The following is a 13039-nucleotide window of genomic DNA, read 5'->3' as shown; positions in this document are numbered from 1 at the left end:
CGGGGAGGTGGCAGGGGCGGCTGGGGCGAGGCTGCCGGGAGGCCTCTGTCAGCTCAGAGCCGTCCCCATGTGGGGGTCAGAGCCGATGTTCTGAGCAGCCTCCAGACCCCGGCCCGGGGCCTGGCACGTGTCTCCAGCTCGCCACGCCAGGCCACGTCCTGGACAGACCTGCTTCGCTGACTCCTGAGTCCATCCCCTTCCCTCCCCGACACTGGGACCAATGGAGTGCCCGGTGCAGGGCAGGAGCCGAGCAGGCCACGCAGGCCCACCTCTGTCCCAGATCCCGAAGCAGGAAGGGGGCACACAGCCAGGAAGGGCGCGAAGGGAAGGCGCGTCTGCCTTTGGCGTCTCCTTGCCTTGGCTCTTCCTCTCTTTTTCCAGAACTGGGGACTGAGCACAGAGACACCCCACCACGGAGCTACCTCCCGGCCCTTGTTATTGTGTATTTTCAGACAGGGTCTTGCTAAGTGGCCCAGGCTGGCCTCAAACTTGTGATCCTCCTGCCTCAGCCTCCCCAGTCACTGGCGTTACAGACGTGCACCACCCCGTCCTCACCCTGGTCCATGAAGATGACCGCTGAGCCTCTTGTGGGGTCCGTGGCGAGACGTCGGGGTATTTCCAGCTTTCCTCATTGGAATTTTAGGGGTGCAGCCCATCGGTCTGCTCTTCTGTCTTCCAAATGTCTGTTCTCTCCTCTTCTATGCCAATTAGTGTTGTGGTTTTGTGCATCAAAAATAACCCCTCTGCCTTCGTGTTCGTGGGGTGTCAGGAGGGGAGCAGAGCTTATGTGCTCAGTCCATCTTATTTAACCAGAATTCACAGTCGGACGCCAAGAGGCCGAGGACCCGGTAAATAGTGTTGAAAACTGGACCCCACCTGCAGAAGGACGGAATCGGACTCTTATCGCGACCCAAGTCAACAGAAAACGACCCGAAACTATGAAACCACTAGGGGAAAACAGGGACGCTCCGTGACATGGGCACGGGCAGAGATTTATCTTTTTGGATATGACCTTGAAAACCCAGGCATGAAAGAAAAACAAGAGATAAATGGAATTCCATGAGATCCAAAGGCTTCTGCAGAGCCAAGAAAACCACCCACAGAGGAGAGAGAACCCGTGGAACGAGAGAAAATGACGAGGAGACCAACGTTCACATTGGAGAGGGGTCAGTCTCCAAAACACACGAGGAACTCGGCTTGGCGGCAAGAAAACAAAGACCCAATTAAAACACGGCAGAAGACCTGGGTGAGCGTTTGTCAGGAGAAGACCTGAAAACCCACAGACAGGACAAGAGGCTGACCACTGGTCATCAGAACTGCAAGTGAGAACCACCGTGAGATGCCACCTCGTGAGTCTTAGAAGGACCGTCAGTCAGCAGGTGCAGACTCCACCACACAGTAGTCACCGTGGGGGCTGGTGGGGGTCTAAATCAGCACCATGGCCATTATGTAAAACAGCAGGGAGGCCCCCCCCCCCCCCGCCGGCCCCGCCCCAAAGCAAAAACCGGAGGAGCTCAGGAGCTCTGCTGTACTGCAAGGTCACTTTTGTTAGTAGCAATGTGTTGTGTACTTGAAAACTGCAAAGAGAAGAGAGTGCACACACACACGAGGTGACACATACAGCCTGACTTAACCATTTAGCCATTTTGATATATGCATCTGATGCGTCCATCAGGACTTCATGCTGGACATCGGACATCTGCGCGTGTATTTTTTTTCTGGTCCAATCTCAAAAATAAATACCAAGGGGCCAAAATTCTCCTCATTTCCCCAAAAGGAAACTGAGGCTCAGAGAAGCCTCTGAAGAGCTACCAGATGGCAGGACCCGCAGCCACCCCCAGACTCTGTCTCCAACACCGTGGTCCCCAGCTCTCCTGGAAGTGCCCAGGGAGGGCTCCGCTCTCCTCACCTCCCCGAGGATGGCGTCGCGTGGGTGAAGTCCTGGTGCCAGGAGGAGGCCTTGGGTACCACTCCGCCCCACCAGACCGTGTCCTCTGCCTCTGCAGGGCTGGGCATTCAGAGAGGGCTGAACTACTCACTCGGCCGGTATATTTAACAATTGGAGAACACGTGCGCGCCCAGGGGAGGGGTGGGGTGAACAGATTCAGGCCCATCCATTATAAAAACACCATTTGGTGGCTCAGAAAGATGAGGTAGAAGAATATTTAATTTCATGGAAAAATGCTCCTGGCATATTGGAAAATTGAAGAAGGCCCTTTCCTAAGCAGGAAGTGCAGAATAATCCCATTTGAACAACACGAACACACACAGACGATAACAAATTAATTAACAAGGAATCAATGTGCGTGTGCTGCTCTGGCTTGAGTGTCTGTCACCCAAACTCACGTTGAAATTTAATCTCCATCGCGGAGCATTAAGATGGTGAAAACTCCGTCCGACTGTGGTGTATGGAGGTGGGACCTCTGGGAGGTTATGAGGTTAAATGAGGCCATCAGGGCGGTGGGACTGGCTTTATGACAGGAGAGACCTAATCTAGGACCTTCTGTCTCACATGTGATGCTCTCCTGCACTACTTTGGGACTCGAGAGAGTCCCCACCAGAGAGAAAACCTTTATTATATGTGGCCCTTTTATCTCCCAGCCTCTACAACCATGAGCTGGAAAAACCTTTCTTCTTTATAAATAGTACCCAGTCTGTGGTATTCAGTTACAGCAACAGAAAGTGAACTAAGACATACATCCACCTTCATGGCAGCATTATTCACAGTAGCTAAAGTGTGGAAGCGACCCAAGTGTCCATGGATGGATAAATGGACAAACACAATGTGGTATATGCAGTACACCCTTGACATTCTCGGGGGATTTGTTCCAGGACCCTCCTCAGAGATCAAAATCTGTGAATGCTCAAGTCCTTTATGTATAGTATTGGCACATAGTATGCACAAACCTCCTGTATGATTTAAATCATTTCTAGATTTATTTTTTTAAAGAGACAGAGAGAGAGAGAGAGAGAGAGAGAGAGAGAGGATTTTTTAAATATTTATTTTTTAATTTTCGGCGGACACAACATCTTTGTTTGTATGTGGTGCTGAGGATCGAACCCGGGCCACACGCATGCCAGGCAAGAGCACGCTACTGCTTGCTCCACATCCCCAGTCCTCTAGATTTCTTATAATACCCAAAACAATGTAAATACTATGTAAATAGTTGCTATGCATATTTGTTTAGGGAATAAAGACAGGAGAAAATTCTGTCCATGTTCAGCACAGATGCAATTATTTTTCCAGATGTTTTCTGTCTTTGGTTGGTTGGATCTACAGATACAGAATGTACCAGTAAGGAAGGCCACGGTGCACATGATAGAATATTATTCAGCTTTTAAAAGGAAAAAAAAAAAGGGCTGAGATTGAGGCTCAGCGGCAGAGCGCTCGCCTAGCATAGGCGGGGCCCAGGTTCGATCCTCAGCACCACATAAAACTAAAGGCATGGTGTTGTGTCCGTCTACACCTAAAAAATAAATAATTAAAAAAAAAAGGAAAGAAAATTCTGTCACACCCTGCAGCATGGATGTACCCTGAGGACATGAAGTGGGATGAAATAAACCACTCACAAAAAGACAAATACTGTATGATTCCACGGACGGGAAGTACTTAAAGGTGTCCAACTCAGAAACATGAAGTACTATAATGGTTACAGGCCTGGGGGAGAGGGAAGGAGGTGGAGTGGCCAAGGCATAGTGTGATACATGTCTGTAATTCCAGCAGCTCCAGAGGCTGAGGCAGGAGAATTGTGAGTTCAAGGCCAGCCTCAGCAACTTATGGATGCCCTCCCTAGGCAACTTAGTGAGATCCTGTCTCTAAAGAAAAAAAATAAAAACAGCTGGGGATATAGCTCAGTGGTAAAGTACCCCTGGATTAAAAAAAAAATGTCTTATGGAATGAATGGCTATGCTACATTATGGACGTATCCAGTAACACTGAACCATATGCTTCAAAAGGAAAAATGGTCAAGACAGTACAGATTATGTGATGTATATCTTACCATAATTTCTTTGAAAAGTGAAAAAGCAAAAAGCATGCTCAAGAAATGACAAAATAAAATTGATAAAAGAACCTGAAAAGGCCTGGGGATGTGGCTCAAGCGGTAGCGCGCTCGCCTGGCATGCGTGTGGCCCGGGTTCGGCCCTCAGCACCACATACAAACAAAGATGTTGTGTCCGCCGAAAACTAAAAAATAAACATTAAAAAATTCTCTCTCTCTCTCTCTCTCTCTCTCTTAAAACTGCAGTTCTTCTCCTTTCTTTAAAAAAAAAAAAAAGAACCTGAAAAAAAGGTAACATTACTGTAACCCTTGATCCTCAACACCAGGGTCCCAAACCAACATCCACACAGTCAAAATGCATCCTCTCTCCCCTCAGGTAGGAGATCAATCTGGAAGCCTCCATCACCCTCCTGGCCCCATCCCTTCTGATCTCCAAGGCTCCCCTCCCCCCCAACCTGGGGTTCAAGGACTCTCCACCCCTGGGGTGCTGCCCGTGCCCATAGCATCTTCCACACCATGGCCCTGGCCGGATTTCTCTTTACTTTCAACTCGGGCCTCTTCATAGGCCTACTTTATTATTCATTTTTCTTTTCTTTTTTTCTCTTTGGTCTTTAGGGAGAGTAGAGGGCGGATTAGCTGAAGGGGGGAAATGGCAGCGAGCTGTACCAGGAAGGAAAGTCCCCACCACAGACCAAACAAGGGGAAAGGATCTGACATCTTAGCACTGCCCACCCTAGGAGACTCTGGATTCCCTCTTCTAATTACGACTGTGCAATTAAAAATGGGCAAGATAATAAAGTTTATGTTATGTGCACTTTACCACAATTCCTTTAAAAAGTGGGGAAAACAAACCACGAGCAGATACACACTCAAGAAATGACACAATAGGGCTGGGGACACAGCTCGGTTGGTAGAGTGCCCACCTCGCGTGCACAAGGCGCTAGAACATTTCCTATCTCATTGATGCTTTTTTTTTTAATTTTTATTTTTTAGTTGTAGTTGGACACCATATCTTTATTTTACTTATTTATTTTTATGTGGTGCTGAGGATCGAACCCCGCGCCCCGCCCGTGATAGGTGAGTGTCCTACTGCTAAGCCACGACCCTAGCCCCCTCATTGATGCTTTTTAAAATAATAATTGAAATAATATTTCAGATACATTGAGTTAAATGAAATATTATTGAAATTAATTCTACCTTTTTAAGTATTTATTTCTTGTAGTTGTAGTTGGACACCAATAACTTTATTTATTTTTATGTGGTGCTGAGGACCGAACCCAGGGCCTTGCAGGTGTGAGGCGAGCGCTCTACCGCTGAGCCCAGCCCAGCCCCCTAACGCTACCTTTTGAAAAAACATCTTAAGAGTCAAAAACTCAGGGGCTCAACCGAGCGCAGGTTAAACTCGGACTTAGGCTCCCCGAGGTCGCAGCCGGAGGACACCATGGAAAATTCTGATCAGAGTCACGCGGGGACCCTGGCTGTGGAGCAGGTGCCACCTGGGCCACTGTTGTTCACCGGGATGGTGGGACAGCCACAGCTCTGGGAACATGGCACCAGCAACGAATGCTCTGGCCTACAAGTGACACCTGTCATTTCTGCTCACCTATCATTGGCCAGAAATAGTCACATGGCCCCACTCAGCCACAAGGGGGCGGAGCAAGCCCACTGCGCGGGACTCGGAGTGGAGGACTCGCTGGGGGCGGATTTTCCTTGCTTTAGGATACACAGAACGTAATAAAGAGGCAAAAAGAAAAAAATATATATATAACAATAGGAAAAAGTAGAACGAAGCGAGGTAGGAATTATGGTGTGTATCAAATTATTTAACTTACAAATGTAAATATTAGGATGCATTTAAAATTTTTAAAAACCATGTCTGAGGTACAACAGATATTTGTGGAATGTTGAGCACTTCTTTTGGGGGGTACCAGGGATTGAACTAAGCGGCACTCGACCGCTGAGCCACACCCCCAGCCCTATTTTGTATTTATTTAGAGACCGGGTCTCACTGAGTTGCTTAGGGCCTCACTGTTGCTGAGGCTGGTTTTGAACTCATGATCCTCCTGCCTCAGCCTCCTGAGCTGCTGGGATTACAGGTGGGCGCCACCGAGCTGGCTGAGAACTCTTTTTGAAAAGAGATGGCAGCTCTGATGAACCTCTGTTTTGCGTTATCATCAATAAAGTGCTTGCCCATTGGGTACCTCATTTAGAGTAGCATGGTTTCCCTTTACCGGCAGGTGACCCAACCAAATGGCAGAGCTGGGTTGGAAGCAAGTGAGATATTGATGGAGCTCCTTCCAAACCCCAATATTTCTTCTCTTTCATTTAGCATCTCCTTTCCTAACCTGACTATCTGTTCTTCTCTAACACTAATATTTAACTTGTTTTCCTGCTGGTATCACCCATATTTCATACAAGGAAACCGGACCAAATGGAGGGACTGGTCTAGGGCCACACAGCCACTGAGGGCAGGACCTGGATCCAACCGCAGGTCTATGAAAATCAAGGCTGTGACCGCCATATTCCTCTGCCACGTGGGCTCATTTCTTCAATTCTAGGAAAAACCTCAAACTGCATAGGGATAGGTTTGGGAGGAACTTCCCATGATCTTGGGCTCCAGATGGTCTTCCCCTAGCAATGCCTGCCTGAGGCCCTGGGTCCTTCTTACCATGCTGACCCTGAGGGGGAGGACACTTTGAGACCCTCCTTGGAATCTCACTTCATGGACAAAAATGGCCTGACCTCAGCAAGCCGGGCCAGGTGACTCAGGCATTTCAGGGCTGCCTTTTCAATATGCTATTTTATTTCTAGCTTCATAGGGCTTGATATGAGCTTTCAGAAATGTATTTTTATGAGATTCAGAGATATTTATTTTACATGCCCTTTAAAAGGTGCTAGTACCATGAATAATAATAGCTAACATGTCGTCGGTGCTATCCGTCAGGCATACCTCTGAGGCATTAGCACAATTATTTCACCGCGTTCTCACATGACAGTGGGCTACACATATCCCAGGATCGTGGGAACAAGAAGAAACTTGATGCCATCGACCTGCATAGAAGTGGCCTCAGCTGAGGTCCTCGAGCACGGAAAGCCAGCTGTGTCTTACTGCAAATGACTTACTCAGTCTCTGCTCCTTAGAGTGGTCCTGGGATATTCCGCCGTTGGGATGGATTATCCTGAAACTCCAGGAGGGGAGGGGCTTCCCCAGCTGTGCTCAGCACCACAGGCCTTTCTAGAAGCGGCTCTGGTACTTTTGTCTTGTGTGACATCGGTTCCCATTTACCGCATGCTCACCAGGTGCCGGACCCTGTGCTGAAACATTTATAAAAATGAGCTCCTTTGGGCCTCATCATCCCGTGCGGACGGCACCACGATCGTCCCATTTCACAGGTGAGGAAACCGAGGCTCAGGCAAGTTGCCCAAGGTGTCACTGCTGGTGGTGACCGAGCCTGGATTGGAAACCGTGACTTCAAAGCGTGGCCCGAAGTTCCTCACCTTTTGCACCATTAGTGTTCGGGGCTGGATCATTCTGGTTGTGGAGGACTGTGCCAGGCACGTTGGGATGTTTAATAGGACCCTGACCCCTGACCCCTGACCCCGAAACTCCACAGCCTTCCTCCCTCGGTTGTGATACTGGAATCATCTCTGGGCATTGCCACATGTTCCCTGGGCTCAAATTGCCCCCACTGAGAAGTCTTGCTCCAACCACTAGGCCTCCCCGGTCAGAACCCAGGGCAAAGACCCAGCTGACCAGGTCACTGCCACAGGGCTGGGGACACAAGCAAGAAGAGTTTCAAGGTAACTTCCATGTCTTCTTCCAAGAGTCTGAGGGCAGGTGTTCTGAGCTCTGTGGCCCTGAAATTGGCTGCCCAGCCCAGCGGGGCGTTGCCTGGTTTCTGTGGCTGCTGGGGTGAGCACAGAGGGCTGCGGGGCCTCTTATCTAAGGTCCTCACCCCACACACACCCCAGGTCATCCTGGTCTCTCCTGCCGGGGGCTGAATCTGTCTGGTGGCCATTAAGGAAGCTGCCTGGTGATTATCTCTTGGACAGAGCTTGGCTTTATCTCTCATCTTCTCTTCTAAGTGGGACTAATGACCGTCTGGGACTCTGGGTCCTGCGCAGCCTCCTTCTGTCTTGTCTTCTCAGTGCGGGGAGCCAGGAGGCCCCCAGAACCTCCTCCCAGCTCCCAGGTCGGCCCTTCCCACCTCCCCAGGCAAATCAGAGGCCTAAGAGCCCCTGCAGATCAGCCTCCCCATCGCCGCCCAGCCCAGACCGTCTCCTGGTCTGGCCCCCTTTAGCTTCTAAATGTGGTTTGGATTTGGGGGTCCTGCTCCTCTCCTGCTCCCCCAGTCCCAGCCAACACCGGGCATTACAATACCCCAAAAGGCACGTGCCTTATTCACTCCTGTTTTCCTGGTTTCCCCAGGGAATAGCCTTTTAAAAATGCTCTTCTGAACACCTCCCTCAAAACCCCCCACCTACAATGCTCTCTCTTTCCCCATCACTCCCACTTATTTATTTTGCTATTTTTGTACTAGGGATAGGATCCAGCAGTGCTCTACCACTGAGCTCCATCCCCAGCCCTTTTAATTTTTCATTTTGAGACAGGTTTCGAGAAGTTGCTGAGGCTGGCCTCAAACTTGTGATCCTCCTGCCTCAGCTTCCTAAGTGGTTGGGATTACAGGCACTCCCAGCTAGCTTCTTAAAAGCATCATGTTCACTTCACCCCAGGGCCTTTGCATATGCTGTCCCCTCAACCTGGACTTCCTAGACTACCTCCCACCCCACCAGAGCTTGGGTCCAGATTCCTTGCTACATGTTCTTTAAAGCAGTATCTTCTTCTCCTTCCTCACTCTTATGTAATATACTTATTTGGGGGTTGTTTAAATTCATTTTCCCCATGAGACTGTGAAGTTCATGATGGGGGTGACATGTCTGTATCTCCCTATCATTGTATCCCTAAAGCCTAATACATTGCCTGGCACACAGCAGTACCGTTAACATGCTTGCTGGATGACTGAAAGAGCTCCCAGAATTCTCCCACCATGCCTGTGAAGATCTCACCCGAGTCTAGTGCTCTTTCCCAGCACCTGTTCTCACAACATTATAAGATGCAGAACATCGACCTGAAAAGACACCAAGGGCTCTGAACCCTGAACATCTGCCACTTCCCATCTCCCACTTTCCAGCTGTGTGATGTTGGACCAGTTCCTAAATATCTCTGTGCTTTTGTTTCCTTTTCTGGAAATTGTCAGAAATCATAGTACCTCTCTCATGGGGTGGTTTTCAAGATCCAATAAATTCGTTTCTATAAACATGATTTAAAAATACCCTTCCTCAGCGTAAGTGCTCCGTTACTCTTAGTCATTATTAATACTATTAACAGAAAAAGGATAGATTCTAGGATCAGGTGGGCAAGTATTTTTCTCCTATCTGCAAGTTATATTCCCCGTGTGACCCTGGGCAAATCATGTCACACTCAGAGCCTTGGGTTAAATTGCATCTGTTGAATTGGGATCTGAAGAACCTCAGAAAGGGTGGTTGAGAGGGCTAGATGGGACTTGAGAGAAGCATTTAGCACGGTGCTGGTACCTCGTGGTCCCCCTTCTGTGGCTGAACCGGTCCACGTTGCCTTTCGGATAACAAGTCCTATGCGGGTAGCTTCATGGGGGCCTTATTTCTGACCACATTTCTATCCTCTCTGTACCTGGCACATAGTAGGTGCTCCATTAATGGCTCTTTACTGGATGAAGGAGCCCATAAACGGGACCACGCTCTGCCCCTCTCTGTGTCCAACTCAAGACGGGAGCAATGTCTACCATCTAATTTGAATCACTGTTTGTAGACAGACTAGATTTTTAGAAATGGCTGTTCATTTTTTTGTTTCCAGTCCCACTTGGATTTCTGAATTAAACTGAGAAAGATACTGTGATGGTTAATTTTATGTGTCAGCTTGACTAGGCTAGGGAGGCTTGGAGAGCTGGTAACACATTCTTTCTGGGAGTATCTGGGAATGTTCCAGAAGAGATTAGCATTTGAATTGGTAGACTGAGTAAAGATCCGTCTTCACCAGCATAGGTGGGCATCATCCATCCCCTGTGGCCTGAAGAGAACCTTCTGTTTCTTTGCAGATTACGGCAGATGTTTGCTCAGGACCTGATCTGGGACATCCTTTGCCCCTGGCTCTCTGGTCTTCAAACTCAGACCAAGGCCCAGACCAAAAAATTGGCCCACTTGGTTCTCGGCCTTGTGGCTTGGACTAGAGCTACACCACTGACGCCCTGGGTCTCCAGCCCGCAGACGGCAGAAGGTGGGACTCTCAGCCTCATAATCACGTGAGTCAACCCCTCCTAAGACATCTCCCTCTCTATCCTAATGGTTCTGTTTTTCTGTAGGGTCTTGACTAATACTGAGGCTTATTAATGGATCCCAAATCTCAAGTCTTAAGTATTCTTATTGTAAAATGGAGCTATTAATAACATCTGCCACATAAGATTATTCTGAAGAGTAAATGAAGCAGTATGTACTTAGCAGGTAGAAAATGTTCGCTATCGTTCCCTTCCTCGAGCCTCGGTTTCCATATCTGAAAATGCTCATCCAGTCCTTATTCATTCATTTGCTCAACACAGGACCGTCATGGCCAAGACTTGGGGCAGTTACAGAGGTGAGCAAGCCCCTGTTCCTGCTATGAGGGTCTCAGTGTCTGCTGTGAGATGACACATCAGTAGGGAAAAAACCCAGTGGGAGAGAGCCATGGTATGTCCATAGGGTATGTCTATGGGGTATGTCCATGGGTCTGTCCATGGGGTATGTCCGTGGGGTATGTCTATGGAGTATGTCCATGGGGTCTGACATGGGGTGTATCTATGGGGTATGTCCATGGGTCTGTCCATGCGGTATGTCTACAGGTGTAGGGTCGGGGGTCCTCTGAGGCTTCACAGAGCTTGCTAGAGAGGTTACAAAGGTCATGATATCGCCAGATTGGTGTCATCACCAACATTCCATTGGTCTGAAATGCACCTCTGGTTTTTGTAACCCAAGTCTGAAAGGCACATCAGTCCTGCCGAGGCCCTTCTTTCTACCCTGGCTCACGGAACATGCCAGAGGCTGGTCAGGCCGTCAGTACCACAGAGAGCACCCAGTTTAGACATTTCCTTCTGAGACGCAGCCTTGCTTTTCCGTCTCTCCCTCTGGGTCCTGCCTTCACAGGGGACCTAGCTGATTGCCCTACACTTCTGTGCAACAATGCAGAGGATGTCCTCAGTGAACGTTCGGCTCCCTACTTATTTCCCCAGAGACTAGCCTGTCATTTCCTGGGGTGGGACCCAGCAAGGAGAAGCGTGGGCTTTGGAGACGTGGAAGAGGCCAGGTTAGGCCTCTGGGCTCCTGAATTCAAGTGGGTCACATGCTAATCACTGATGTTCGCAGCTAGTCCCAGGGAACTGACTCCTACCAACCAAACTCACAAGACACTGAAACATTTGAATAAACATTTTATACTGAAACTGGGTGTATATGTGTGGTTGGGAGTGATGATTCATCTCCAGTGTCCAAAATATTTGCACCTGTTCACCACAGCAATCTTTTGTCTTTTATTTTCAGTTGGAAGAAATTTACATGCCAGGAGTATTTAAATATCAGGAGCAGACCTGCTGTCAGTGGCCTGGCCAGAGGTGGAAGGACGTCTGAGTCCCCGTGGCCCATACGTAGTAGACCTCAGGGAAGAAGCCAGACTTCCACGGTGAGAGCCTGCCTGGGCCACTTTTTCTGTCAGGAAAGGCCTCCCTGCAGTATTTTCTGTCTCGTCAACGCTGCATTTCATTTTAAATTGCATCTGAAAGCAGATATTTTCCCTCTTGCCTATTACACCTCTTAATTTGTCTCTCCCTCTGCTGTTATTTGTCTCTATAAAGTGTTATGCATGAAAGACCCACATAGCACAGTGCTCCTTTGCCCTGGGTGAGGCTTAACAGGAAGGGAAGACACAGGCTAAGTCCAGGGAGGAATGTGAGGGCCTCCCGGTGGAGATGCATGTGTCTGAGAACACACGGCTGACAGTGTGTACATGGGCATGATTTTGGAGGTGTGTTACCTGAGTGCGGGTATGTGTGCACATGTCAACCTTTGGACTACTATGTATTTACGTCTGTGCGTACTTTGGCGTAATCACTTGGGTGTCTAAATTGTTCGTGCTCACATGTCTGTCTCTGTGCATCTGTTTCTATGCATGCAAACACACGTGTGCACATAAACACGCGTAGACATCTGGGTACATGTCTGCTGCGTGTTCTGTGTGGTCTTTGGCGCTCATTCCCGTGGCTTGCTCTCTTTCCTTGTTTCCCAAGCCTGCGGTTAGCATCCTTCCCTGCCCCACCCAAAGGCCCTGGCCTCAGGTTGTGGGAAAGGACGGCAGGGCGGTGGTCTGCGGGGGACAGTGGAAACACTGCCTCAGCCGGACCCAACTGCGGCCACATCTCTCTGGTTTGGCACCAGCCACCCTCCGAGGCCCAGCCTGCCACAGCAGCACCAGCATGGCTCAGCGGAAGCTCTGAGAACCTCTGGGCAGTCCCTAGCTCCCTGACCATTCCGGACTGGCACTGAGGGGGTGAGAGAGGTCACCTAACGACGGGCATAGCTCTCCAGACTAGCCTCGTCTCCTGCCCCTTCCGGTGGACCACAACCCAGAGCAGAGCGGGCGCGGCGGGGGAGGGGGTGTCTCGGTCGCTTGCAGTCCAGCAAACGCAGGGCAGTATCCAATGGGCGACTGTGGCCCAACGGGGATCCCTCCAAGGCAGCCAATGACCTCGCTGCGCTCTCCACCCCCGCCCTCGCCAACCCCGCGCAGCTGGACCATTGGTGCTGATGGGCTGGGGGAGTGTGCGCGGCGCTGGCCCTTTGAGGAGGGGGCGTGGCTTGGAGTCCGGTCCCCTCTCCCCACCCTCGCTCAGCCCCTGCACCCCCTACGCCCAGACGCGAGGCCATTGGCCTGGCTGCGGTGCCACTGCTGGTGGCGATGGTGGCGGTGGAGGGGGCCG

The 13039-nt window shown here is 49.8% G+C and overlaps 1 long non-coding RNA gene across 1 annotated transcript; it reads left to right on the top strand.

Moving 5' to 3' along the window:
• Positions 1-9924: 9924 nt before the first annotated feature.
• LOC125610400 lies at positions 9925-11931 on the top strand. Its single transcript, XR_007340423.1, has 3 exons — positions 9925-10339; positions 10634-10760; positions 11607-11931. It is a non-coding gene; the product is annotated as an uncharacterized LOC125610400 (long non-coding RNA).
• Positions 11932-13039: the final 1108 nt, after the last annotated feature.

This window comes from Marmota marmota, unplaced genomic scaffold (assembly GCF_001458135.2).
Source record: "Marmota marmota marmota unplaced genomic scaffold, marMar, whole genome shotgun sequence".
NCBI classification, from domain to species: domain Eukaryota; kingdom Metazoa; phylum Chordata; class Mammalia; order Rodentia; family Sciuridae; genus Marmota; species Marmota marmota.
Note: the sequence above shows the minus strand (reverse complement) of the source record. Positions and strands in the feature narration are given on the sequence as shown.